The following is a 13,396-nucleotide window of genomic DNA, read 5'->3' on the forward strand; positions in this document are numbered from 1 at the left end:
CGTTGTTATTCTATCCACCCGATTGGGTGAAGGTTGTAACCAAGGCCATCGCCTTGAAGTAGATACACCCCTCTAGTGAGGTCGCATTCCATTGTAATCTACATTATAGTGAAGTTGTTTGGAACCTACAGTTCCCGTGGTTTTTCCCTATTTTGGGTTTTCCACGTTAAAAATCTTGGTGTACTCTCATTTTGTCTTGTGGCATCTATTGTTTAATTTGTCTTGATTGAGTTGGTAGTCCAAATCATCCCGATTCCACTCCATATTCCCATCACATGGACATGGCTTGCCCTAGGCCTTGCCACCATAGCCACCTTAATTCGAGCTTTCTTCACTTGGCCTCGTCTTTACGAACCTCTCTCTTCTTCCCTACTCACCTCCTCCCACAAATTAATCCACTATGTAGTATACAAGCTCTCTCTCTCTCTCTCTCTCTCTCTCTCTCTCTCTCTCTCTCTCTCTCAAGTTTCTAACCAATTTCAAACTTTGAAGTTTTTCTCTAACCTAAGTAGTAAACCACATAAACGGCTTAGCCGGTTTGAGACGGTTCGGCAAGGCTCAAGCCAAGCTGAACCGAGCTCTAACCATTTAGCCAAGGTCAAGCTTAAGTCGAGCTGAATAGCTAAGCCACTAAGTCGTTTAAAACCAGTTTAGCTAAGTGGTTTAGGCTTGAGCTGAGCCGATCCCTAAAAATTACAAGTAAAAATTTGCAATTGTACTAGAATGGTTAATGCAAATGGTGCATCATATATGGAATGGCATGTATGGGTTTACATATAGAAAAAATAACAAAAATAGTGTGATTGGCTTTTAAACTTTTTTTAGAAGGTACCTTTGATCTCATACACACCTTTCCCTCAACCAATAGACTTTAGAATCAAATGATCAGTAAACATTTGGTCATGTGCCATTCTATTCAATGTGCTTTTTTTTAAATGTTCATGACAAAATTACATCAAATTTTGTGGCTTACACGTACACGACCGACATAGTTTTACCTCCACATTGATATTGTTGAGCTGGATGGATCGAACCGATGTGTACCCTATTAGAACAAATCAGACGAGAGTGGTTGTCAATCACCCCCGAGCCTCTAGCTTCCTAAGCTTCTTCTAACTAGAAGTTGCACAAATTCTCTCTTGCGTTAATTCTCTCTTAATAGGAGATTAACACTTCAATGCACATGCACATAAGAAGATCACAAGATAATATAAAACCCTACTAGCACTCGTACTTAAAGAAGATCATGAGATAATATAAACACCATGCTAGCACTCACACATAAGAAAGAGATTAAGTTAGTTCGTTTAAAAAGTTTCTCATCTCTCAAGATATAAGTGAAGTGTTTGAGCCGGAGTTGCATAGTGTAAAGAAATGGAGTCGATGGTATAATGCAGCGGAAGACAAACGTGTGTGTACAACAGAGAGAGAGTGAGATAGAGAGAGCTCAAGACAGAGATAGAGAAAACGGTAGATTGTATTAACAATAAAAGTACTTCCAACACACAACTAAGTTACAATGAATTGGTTTAAATACCAACTAAGCTAGGGCAAGTGCCCTTTCTATTATTTACAAAACTAGCCTGGAATGTCCATGAGCTAGTGTGAAACCTATTCCTATGGGAAGTTGAGTTCGATTCTCAACACGCCCCTTCGAACACAACTTCCATCTATCAAAAAGTTGTTCGGTTTGTACTTCGACTTGACTAGTCGGCTGCGTGGAGTACGCGATCGTGTATTGCATGCGTATCATTGCGTACTCCTTCCATGTCGTCGCGTATAGTACTCCCCCTCAAGCTTGACAATGTATATGTCGTGAGACCAAGGTCTGAAGCGAATTGCTCAAGCTTGTCAATGCCTAAGGCCTTCGTAAAGATATTAGCGACTTGTAGGTGTGTGCTGATGTGTTGGAGATCGATTTCTCCAGCCTGTACGTGCTCACGGATGAAGTGGTAGTGCACTTCTATGTGTTTGGTCCACGCATGAAACACGGGATTCCGTGCCAAATGAATACTTCTCATGTTATCGTAGTAGAGGTGTATTGGATCTTTGATGGGTACGCATAGATCCTTTAGTATACGCTTAAGCCATACGGCTTCGCATGCCCCTGTATTCGGCTTCTGCGCTCGACAGTGCGATTATCGATTGTTTCCTGCTGCTCCAGGAGATCGCTCCACTACTGAGGGAGAAGAAGAATCTGGATGTGGATCGTCTATCCGCTTTATATCCTGCCTAGTTTGCGTCTGTGTACCCGTTGAGTCGAATAGCCGCATTCGACTTATATAAGATGTCGTGATCCATTGTCGTACTGACATATCGTAGTATCCTCTTAACACAGTCGATATGAAGGTTTCATGGATTCTACATAAATTTGCTAAGTAGGCCAACCGAATAACTGAGGTCGAGTCGCGTAATGGTTAGGTAGATTAGACTGCCGATCAGTTGTCGATATTGAGTCGGCTCGCTCTCGGCTGTGCCAGAGCTGGCATCAATCTTGAGATTACGATCAAGAGGGGTGAACATAGGTTTGCACTCTGTCATTCCGAATTTGTATAGTAAATTGAGGACGTAGTGCCGTTGTGAGATCATTATCCTGACTGGTGTCCGAATTACTTCAATACCTAGAAAGTAATGAAGTTCGTGCAAGTCCTTCATTTCGAATCTACCGGAAAGAAGTGATTTAACTTTGTTAATCTTGGCGAGATCCTTTCCTCTGATGACTAGACCATCCACGTACAGGATGATGATGATGATCGGGCTATTCGACTCGTTTCGGATGTACAGAGAGGTGTCGGATTTTGACATCCGAAATCCGACTTGATGAAGATACTGCGTGATCTTCGAATGCCAAGCACGCAGTGCTTGTTTGAGGTTGTAGAGTGGCTTCTTGAGTCGGCATATGGTGTGCGGATGATTATGCGATTCGAATCTGGGTGGTTGTACCATGTACACCTTTTCTTTAAGCTCTCCTTGGAGGAATGCGTTTTTCACGTCCATCTAATGGAGGTGCCACCCTTTCGCTGCGACGAGAGCTATTATGGTTCGCACAGTTGTCATCTTTGCCACTGGGGCAAATGTTTCTTCGTAATTTATGCCGTGGGTTTGCGCATATCCTTTTGCGACAAGACTTGCTTTGAAGCGATTTACGGTGCCATCGGCATTGTGCTTCACCTTGTAAATCCATATGCAGCCAATCGCTTGTTAGGAAACAGATCCCTCCGGATGGGAAGTGAGAAGGCCGAAACCGGATGAGGAGTACTCGGCTACGGAAGACCCGATGAGAACCGGATGAGGAGTACCCGACAACGGAAGACCTGGTGAGAACCGGATGACGTGTGCCCGGCAAGCGCCGGATGATGCAGGCCCGGTGAGGAGTGCTCATTGGATGAAGGGACATATTCATAAATACGTTTCTGAGAGTCCATCTGGACTATATTTGTAAATAGCCGAAAAGTCATATTAGTATAAATATGACTTAGGGCAAACTTTGTATGGGTATGTTGTCATTCTTGTTGGCGCAAGACTAGAGAGAGCGTAACAGTGTACAGAGAGAGAGAGAGAGAGAGGAAGAGGTCGTTGCCTTTGTTGTAACCGCCGCCTGTGGCAAAGATCGTGAGCACGAGGTCGTTGCCTCCGTGAGCTCACTGTTGTAATCATTGTGATATAGTGATAGTTTGGAGTTTGTGGACTCCTGTGGTTTTTCCCTCTTAGGGTTTTCCACGTTAAACATCCTGTGTACTCTTCTCTCCTTTGTGTCGTGCGTTTCATTATCCGTTTTCTGTGTTCGATTTTAGACTCGGTTGTGGCCGAGTGTTGTGGAAAGGGAGCGTGTGTTCCTGTCATCGCTTTCTTGTTCAGGGGGAGAGGAACAAGATCCCATGTCGCGTTCTTGCATAACACTTCCATCTCCTTAGTCATCGCGTTGATCCATCGTGGATCCTTTGTGGCTTCGGACAGTGTGTCTGGTTCCCGTACTGATGCTACCTTCATCATGAACGTGTAATGATACTCCATGTATTTGTTGTAGCCGTAGTGGGTTATGGGGTTCCTTTCACGCGTGGAGCAGCGCGGCTTTTCGTTTGTGGATTTGAGAGCTTTCTTTGCACCGTTTGTATGTATGTCAAGGTTTTCAAACTCACTGTCAAGATCGAAATGATCTTTGTATTCCTGCATTTTCGCCTTGCCTTTGTCTAGCTTTGGACTCGGCCGAGATGTGCTTTGATCACTTGGGGGCTCTTGTGGTCCACTCAGCCGTGTCGTAATTGGGTTTTCTTTGTGCATATGCGTGAGATGATCTTCTTCCTCCATATCGATTACGACAAAATCAGGGTCAATTAGGGCTGTGATCGGAATCGTCTCTGGTGTGTACCATGATGCTTATTCGTCGAATACTACGTCTCGACTTGTTCGAACTTTTTGGATAGATGGGTTGTAGCATTTGTAGCCCTTTTGTTCGAGCAAGTATCCCATGAGGATACATTTCTTTGACTTTGGATCGAGCTTTTGCCGTGTATCGTCGGGAATGTGCACATAGGCGATTGAGCCGGAAAGGCGGACATGTGATAAGTCCGGCTTCTTTCCAAAGAACTTCTCATGAGGAGTTATGTCGTGCACTCCCGAGGTTGTGCACCTGTTCATGAGGTATATGGCCGTGTTTGTTGCTTCTGCCCAGTACAATTTCGGCAGGTTCTTCTCATTCATCATGGCCTGTGCGACTTCGACAATGTGCCGGTTTTTGCGCTCTGCTACGCCGTTTTGTTGAGGCGTGTGACGGCATGAGAATTCTCGTCGGATACCTTCTTTTCGGAGATACGTCGTGAACTCATCCGAAAAGTATTCTTTGCCTCCATCTGATCGAAGGCAGCGTACGTGCCGGCCCGTGACTTTTTCCACTTCGGCTTTGAACTTCTGGAAGTGGCTGAACACTTCACTCTTTTGCTTCAATGGATAAATCCAAGTATTTCTGGAGAAGTCTTCGATGAACGTGACATAGTAACTACAACCGTTGAAAGTAGCTGTTTGGGCTGGTCCCCACACATTTGAATGTACGACATCCTATATCCCTTTGCTCACATTCCGCTGTCGTGGAGAAAACCGGCCATAGGAGGAAACAGGGAGAAAGGACACAGGAACCGACCCTGACGCGTGGCCGCACTATTTATTAAGTTCTACATAACTAGGCATGTTTCGGCCGATATAAATATACTAGGTAGTGCGAATTCATTAGGTAGGGAATCGAAGAGGATCTCAGTCCGCTAGGACAGAGAATAAATGTGATGTAACAGTCTGTAACGGTTTCCTCTCCTTGTGCTATAAAGGGAGAGGAAAAGGGGCTGAGGAGTGGAGGACGTTTTGGGGCAAGGACGAGGTGTTGTTGGACTGGGAACCGAGCTCTCTCTTCCTCTATCATCATTCTCCACAAGGTTGCAACCGTTGTAATTGCTGCTGTTATTGTTATAGAATCTCTTGTTTTCCACCTATCTATGTTATCCGTGTTCTGGGAGTCTCTTCTTTCATCTCTCTCAAGTGTGCTCCTTGATTGAGTCGGTATACGAGTTGGTGGTTCAATCAACGGGCAAGTGTCACCGATTGTTGACAGGTCTAGCAGACCTTACACTTGCGCGCTTCTCGCTTCCTCTTGTCTCGCTTGCTCCTTGGTTCAGGGCCCCTATGGTCCCGCCTTATTTCACACGCGAAAGTGAAACAACATGACACCGCTCTTTTGGGAATGGATGATGACGTTGCTTTCTGAATTGGCATGCTTCGCACACGCCCGTGATCTCCTTTGCCGTAAAGTTCGGGAGTCCGATTACGACTCCTTTCGTTTGCATGTTTTGAAGCTTCTGGAGATTGATGTGGCCGATTCTCTTGTGCCACACAATTTTAAGTCGGTTTTGACTTTCTGGCCCTTTGTGTACATAGCCGACTTTACCTCGCTCGACTCGAGGATGAACATACGGCCTTCTCTGCGGCCGTGAGCTACGATTCGTTTGCCTTTTTCAATGAAGCACCCATCGTTGTTGAAGAGTACCTGCATTCCTTGTTCTACAATCTGGCCGACTGAGACCAGATTTTTCATGATGGTGGGAACATGCAGTACGTTCTTGAGGTAGGTTTGTTCGCCATCGTTTTCGAATGGGACATTCCTGATATGCTGTATTGGATGAGTCGTATCATTGCCTATTTCGACATATCTGGGACGTTCGGGCTTCCATAATTCTCGAAACCAATCTACATGAGACGTCATGTGATTTGATGCTCCTGAATCAACAAACCATATGCTATTTGGAGTGGAGGCGCTAGTTGACGCAAGCGTGGACATTGAGTGCGCTTCGTGCTTCGTTATGAACATTCCGCCATGGTCGCCGTAATCGGAGTTCGTAGTGTAATTTGTCAGCTGTCGGCCTTGCTCACGCTTCTTCTTCCGGCACTCCTCTTCGTAGTGGCCGGGTTTTCCGCAGTACCCGCACTCGACTGGGTTTCGGCGATTGCTCGGTCCGACGTTATGACTCCCCCTTCCGCCAAACTCTCTGGGACCATTTCTGTCCGTTTGCCATTGGTGATTTCACCGATCATTATGGCCTTGTCCGACTGGGAGTAGAGCATATCACCATCTGGTGCGTTGCTCCTCTGTCGGGTGTGATTCTCTTCGACCAGTAGTATCGACTGAAGCTCGAAAAAGGAGGGAGGATTCTGTCTTGCGAGAATGGCTGACCTAATCGCACCGAAACGTGGTGCTAAGCCTCTGAGGCATATCTACACCAGTTCGTCATCGTCAATGACGACGTTGATTGATCCGAGGGCATCACATAACTCCTTGATCTTCAAGGTGTAGCTCCTTGACATGTCCCTCTGTTGGACGCCATTCAACTCCTGACGAAGTTCGAGCTTGCGTGCGGCCGTATTGGCTACGAAAATCTTTTTGAGGTTTTCCCACGTCTGCTTTGACGGGAACCCAACGACCCTTATGCGCGACGCTCGGCCACAACCGAGCATAGAATGATACACAAAAAACGGGAAATAAAACAAAACACAAAGGAGAGGAAGATACACACACACTACATAGGAGGTTTACGTGGAAAACCCCAAACTAGGGGAAAAACCACGGTAGTCCACAGGCTGCAAACTGTCACTATGTAAGAATGTACAAAAACAGTGAGTCCACGGAGGCAACGACCTCGTGCTCACGATCTTCGCCACAGGCGGCGGTTACAACAGAGGCAACGACCTCGATCTCTCTCTCTCTCTCTTTGTACAATTACGCACTCTAATTTCGTGCAAAACAGAAAATGACAACAACTACTAAAAGTTTGCCCTAAGTCATATTTATACTAATATGACTTTTCGGCTATTTACAAATATAGCCTCGATGGGCTCTCAGAAACATATTTACGAATATGTCTCTTCCTCCGGTTCTCCACCATCCGGCTCTCCGTAGCCGGGTACTCCTCATCCGGTTCACACCGGGCTTGCACCATCCGGCTCTCCGTAGCCGGGTACTACTCATCCGGTTCATACCGGGCCTGTATCATCCGGCTCTCCGTAGCCGGGTACTCCTCATCCGGTTCACACCGGGCCTGTATCATCCGGCTCTCCGTAGCCGGGTACTCCTCATACCGTTTCGGTCTCGGCCTATCGGCCTCGGCCGAGTTTGTTCGTCGGCACTGTTCTTCTCCCTTCCCATCCGGAGGGACCTGTCTCCCAACATGCTTTAGTGTTTTTGCCTCTCGAATGTAGCCAAGCATATAATCATGAACACATGATGCGAGGCAATACAACACACGGCTCTACTCCCAAGCGGGATAATCAACATGTGTTAGTTTGGGTTGCGTTTCGTGAGCTCCTGCAATGTAGCTCCAGTAACCTTGTCCAACAAGGTATTGATGCATCTTGTACTCCCAAGATGCAAAGTTTGTTTTGTCGAGCTTCTCCGTAGGAAGAGCACTTCCCATCTGAGTGTTCATGGTGATTTCTTCTTCTGTTGATTAGCCGGTTTTGTTGATCTTCGGCGTGCAACACAACACAATCGAATAGGCGTGATCAGACAACCTAGCTCTGATACCATGTAAAGAAATGGAGTCGATGGTATAATGCAACGAAAGACAAACGTGTGTGTACAACAGAGAGAGAGTGAGATAGAGAGAGCTCAAGACAGAGATAGAGAAAACGGTAGATTTTATTAACAATAAAAGTACTTCCAACACACAACTAAGTTACAATGAGTTGGTTTAAATACCAGCTAAGCTAGGGCAAGTGCCCTTTCTATTATTTACAAAACTAGCCTGGAATGTCCATGAGCTAGTGTGAAACCTATTCCTATGGGAAGTTGAGTTCGATTCTCAACACATAGAGATAAGGTATGATCCTTATGATTGAATATTGTAACTTTGGTAAATAAATTATCGTATTCTCAATTTAATAAAGCATATTTTTATGATATACTCTTTGCTTCTTGAATCATATACTATCTCCATCTCTTGTTTGTACTTAGCTCTCTCTCTTTTCATTACAAACTCTCCTTGCTCATAACCCTAGCAGTTCGATGCACCAGTCACGCACTCTTTGACAATGCTACACTTTTGAAAGTAGTTTTTTGAAGTCAGTTCAATGCAACATGTTTTTACACAAACTTGGTGGACCAATTACAAGTATGCCACAAATGACAACAAGAATTCGAATAACTCAAGCTAGGAGATGGGTGTCCACAAATAGACAAAAAATTTAATCTATGGCTTCTATCCTTTGAGAGCTCACAACCCCCCCCCCCCCCCCCCCCCATCCAGTAGTACTAATACAGTTACGCACTCTAATTTCGTGCAAAACAGAAAATGACAACAACTATTAAAAGTTTGCCCTAAGTCATATTTATACTAATATGACTTTTCGGCTATTTACAAATATAGCCTCGATGCGCTCTCAGAAACATATTTACGAATATGTTTCTTCCTTCGGTTCTCCACCATCCGGCTCTCCGTAGCCGGGTACTACTCATCCGGTTCATACCGGGCCTGTATCATCTGGCTCTCCGTAGCCGGGTACTCCTCATCCGGTTCACACCGGGCCTGTATCATCCGGCTCTCCGTAGCCGGGTACTCCTCATACCGTTTCGGTCTCGGCCTATCGGCCTCGGCCGAGTTTGTTCGTCGGCACTGTTCTTCTCCCTTCCCATCCGGAGGGACCTGTCTCCCAACAAACTCCCCCTTCACTCCGGCATGGGGTGTCTTACCAGTCCGATTCTCTTCTGACATGCATCCAGCTTGTCGGGTGTCAGCACTTTGGTCAACATATCTGACCCGTTCTCAGCCGTGTGGATCTTCGTCAGTGCGAACTCCTGGTCATCTACTCTTTCCCGGATCCAGTGATACCTCCGCTGGATATGCTTCGTCCGGGAATGGTAGGCCGCATTTTTAGCAAGGTGGATTGCACTTTGACTGTCGCAATAGAGTCGGTATTCCTCTTGTCGTATACCGAGCTCTCCGATGAAGTCCTTCATCCATAAAATTTCCTTGCCGGCTTCCACAGCTGCCATGTACTCCGCCTCCGTGGTTGACAATGCAACCGTCTTCTGCAGCCTCGACTGCCACGAAACAGCTCCCCCTGCATATGTCATTACATACCCGGATGTAGACCGGCTGGTATCCACATCAGCCGACATGTCCGAATCGGTGAAACCGTCCAGTTGAGGTTTTCCGGAGCCGAATCGGAGACACATATTTGAAGTGCCCTTCAAATACCGGAGTATCCATTTGACTCCGTTCCAGTGCTCCTTGCCGGGATTACTCATGAACCGGCTCACCACTCCGACTGCGTGTCCAATATCCGGTCGGGTACAAACCATTGCGTACATCAAGCTCCCGACGGCAGAGGCATATGGAATCTTCATCATATCTGCCTTCTCTCCTTTCTTCTTCGGGCTTTGCTTGCCGGATAGCTTGTAGTTTGCCGGAAGTGTCGATCCGACCGGTTTTGCATCTGACATGTTGAACCGGTGAAGCACCTTTGTCACGTACTTCTCCTGTGACAGCCATAATTGCTTCACTGACTGGTCCCGAATGATGTGCATCCCCAACATCTGTCTTGCCGGACCCAAGTCTTTCATTGAGAAGGTCCGGTTGAGAGCCTTCTTCAGCATCCGTATTTTGACTTGGTCCCGTCCGACGATCAACATGTCATCCACGTACAAGAGGAGTATCAGGAAGTCCCCTCCTTCGAACTTATTCACAAACACGCAGTGATCGGTCTGCGTCTTGTGGTACCCTTGATCGGTCATGAAGGAGTCGAACTTCCGATACCATTGCCGGGGAGCCTGCTTCAATCCGTATAGGCTCTTCTTCAACCGACATACCAGGTGCTCCTTCCCTTTCTCCACAAATCCTTCCAGTTGCTGCATGTAGATCTCCTCTTCGAGGTCGCCGTGAAGGAATGTCGTCTTCACGTCCAGCTGCTCTACCTCGAGGTCCATGCTTGCTGCTATACTCAGCACCGTCCGGATGGAGGTCATCTTTACTACCGGGACGAATATCTCGTCGAAGTCCACGCCCTTCTTCTGCTGGAACCCCTTCACCACGATCCTGGCTTTGTATCTCGGGGGGTTGCCGGCATCTCCCGGTTTCAACTTGTACACCCACTTGTTTCGGAGTGCCCGCTTTCCTTTCGGCAGCTCCACCAATTCGTACGTATGGTTCTCATACAGGGAATCCATCTCATCCTGCATGGCACTTAACCATTTTCGGTTGTGGGTGTTGTTGGGATTTCGGTCCCTCCGGATGGGATGTCCGGAGATGAATGACGGCAAGCCCGAAGGCTGTTACGGAACCGTAGGATGAAGAGTAACCGGCATGAAGCCGGATGAAGAGTACCCGGTTACGGAGCCGGATGCTGAAGACCCCGGTTACGGAGCCGGATGACGTATGTACCCGGAGAGAGATCCGGATGTGGGGACATATCTGTGAATATGTTTGCCAAGGGCCCTTGAGGCTACATTTGTAAATACCCCGAAAGTCATATGTGTATAAATATGACTTAGGGCAAACAGTTTAGTTGTTGCTGCTCATTTTTTGTTTTCCACAAAGAGGGAGCGAAGTGAGAGCAGCCGAGAGAGAGTGAGAGAGAAAGAGGAAGGAAGAGGTCGACGCCTCTGTGTAATACCGCCGCCTGTGGCGAGGACAGCGAGCTCAAGGTCGTCGCCTTGCAGCTCGCCATTGTACATTCCCGAGTATAGTGATAGTTGGAGTCTTGCACTCCCGTGGTTTTTCCCATTTAGGGTTTTCCACGTAAAACATCCAGTGTACCCTTCTCTCTCTATTGTTTTTCGTGCATTCTTGTATTTCCCATTTTTTTGTAAATCGATCCTGTTCCTCGGTTGTGGCCGAGCACGGAATCCCGACAAGTGGTATCAGAGCGACGGTGACACAGAAAATGGAAGGCGGCAGCAGCGGGCAGCCGGGGATGATGGTGCTGAATGCGCAGAACTACGCCGACTGGAAGATAAAGATGGAGGATCTGCTCATTGTTCGGGACCTGTATGAACCGATCGACAGGTCGGAAATACCCAAGGGGGTACTTGAGACGGAGTGGAGGCTTCTGAACCGGAAAGCTGTTGCAACCATTCGGCAATACGTCGACGTGAGCGTTCTACAACATGTGGCGAACGACACCAACGCATATGAGATGTGGAGGAAGCTGTCGGGCCTCTACGAGAGGAAGAATGCGTTGAACCGGACCTCCCTGATGAGAAAGATAGTGAACCTCAAGTACCGGGACGGCGAGAGTATGGTGGAACACGTAAGCACGTTCATGGGATTCGTGAACCAGCTTGAGGCGATCAACTTCCCGTTGGAGGATGCAATGCAAGCCATCATCCTGATGTGTACATTGCCGGACAGCTGGGAGAACTTGGTGGTGACTCTCAGCACCTCCTGCACCGAAGATAACTTGTCCCTACAAACGGTAAAGACAAGTATTTTGAACGAAGAAGCGCGTCGGAGAGATAAAGAACCGGCCTCCGACTCGAAGGCGCTGCTTACCGAATGGGAACGGGGAAGACAATGGAACCGGATTCCGCAAAGACGGGAGAAGTCGGGGACCCGGTCGCAGTCAAGAGGAAGACCCACATGCTTCCACTGTGGGAAGCCGGGGCACTTCCGGAAGAATTGTCGGCATTACCGAAAAGACAACGGAGCCGACGACACCGATTCGAAGAAGTCACCGGAGAGAAACGGTGCATACCGGGGAGCCACGGACCAGAGAGGTCCGGATCGGCGAGGGCAGGACCGGAAAGGAACGACGGCACTCGCGGCAAGTGAAGAGGAGATCATGCTCATCACCGAAGAAGGTGAACTAAACATTGCCGGCGATGAGACTACCTGGGTGGTCGATTCCGGAGCGTCGTTCCACCTGACCCCGGAAAGTAGATACTTCTCATCCTACATAGCCGGTGAACATGGCTGTGTTCGGATGGGAAATGAAGGTACGTGCCGGATTGCCGGCATAGGAGACGTATGGTTGACAACCCCGACCGGATGCAAAATGCTGCTGAAGGATGTCCGACACGTTCCGGAGGTTTGATTGAACCTGATTTCGGCCGGGAGGCTAGACGATGAAGGCTACACAGGTAGCATCCGGAACGGCGTAATGAAGTTCAGCAAGGGAAGCCTGATAGTGGCTCGGGCCCGGAAAGTCAACACTCTGTACCTTATGAATGCTTGGTTGTGTCCGGAAGAGCTGAATGTGGCAGCCGACACTGCCGGTGAGCTGTGGCACAAAAGACTGTGCCACATGAGTGAGAAGGGGATGAAGAGGCTTGCAGAAGACAACCTTATTCCAGTGAAGCATGTGCACCTGGAGAAGTGCACCGATTGCCTAGCCGGTAAGCAGAACCGAACCTCCTTCCATTCAAGGCCACCGACGAGACGTAGCGCACCATTGGAGTTGGTGCACACTGATGTGTGTCAGGTAGAAACGAAGTCACATGGCGGAGCCCAGTACTTCGTGACTTTCATTGATGATCACAGCCGGAAGCTGTGGACGGCACCGTTGAAGACAAAGGACCAAGTGTTGTGCGTCTTCAAAGAACTCCACGCGAGAGTGGAAAGGGAATCCGGCAAGAAGCTGAAAGCGATACGAGCGGATAACGGAGGGGAATACCGGGGGCAGTTCGCGGAGTACTGTCGCTCGAAGGGAATCCGGCTCGAGTTTACTGTGCCGAAGACGCCGGAACTGAACGGGCTAGCCGAGAGGATGAACCGGACCATAATGGAGAGGGTCCGGAGTATGCTGGCGCATGCGAAATTACCCAAGGGGTTTTGGGCTGAGGCAATGTCGACGGCGACATACGTGATAAACAGATCACCCTCAGTACCTTTGGACGGAGACACGCCGCAGAGAGTGTGGACCG

Source organism: Azolla caroliniana, unplaced genomic scaffold (genome assembly GCF_043228905.1).
Source record: "Azolla caroliniana isolate FFs.n. ecotype wild unplaced genomic scaffold, voAzoCaro1.0.p SCAF_17, whole genome shotgun sequence".
Taxonomy (NCBI): Eukaryota; Viridiplantae; Streptophyta; class Polypodiopsida; order Salviniales; family Salviniaceae; genus Azolla; species Azolla caroliniana.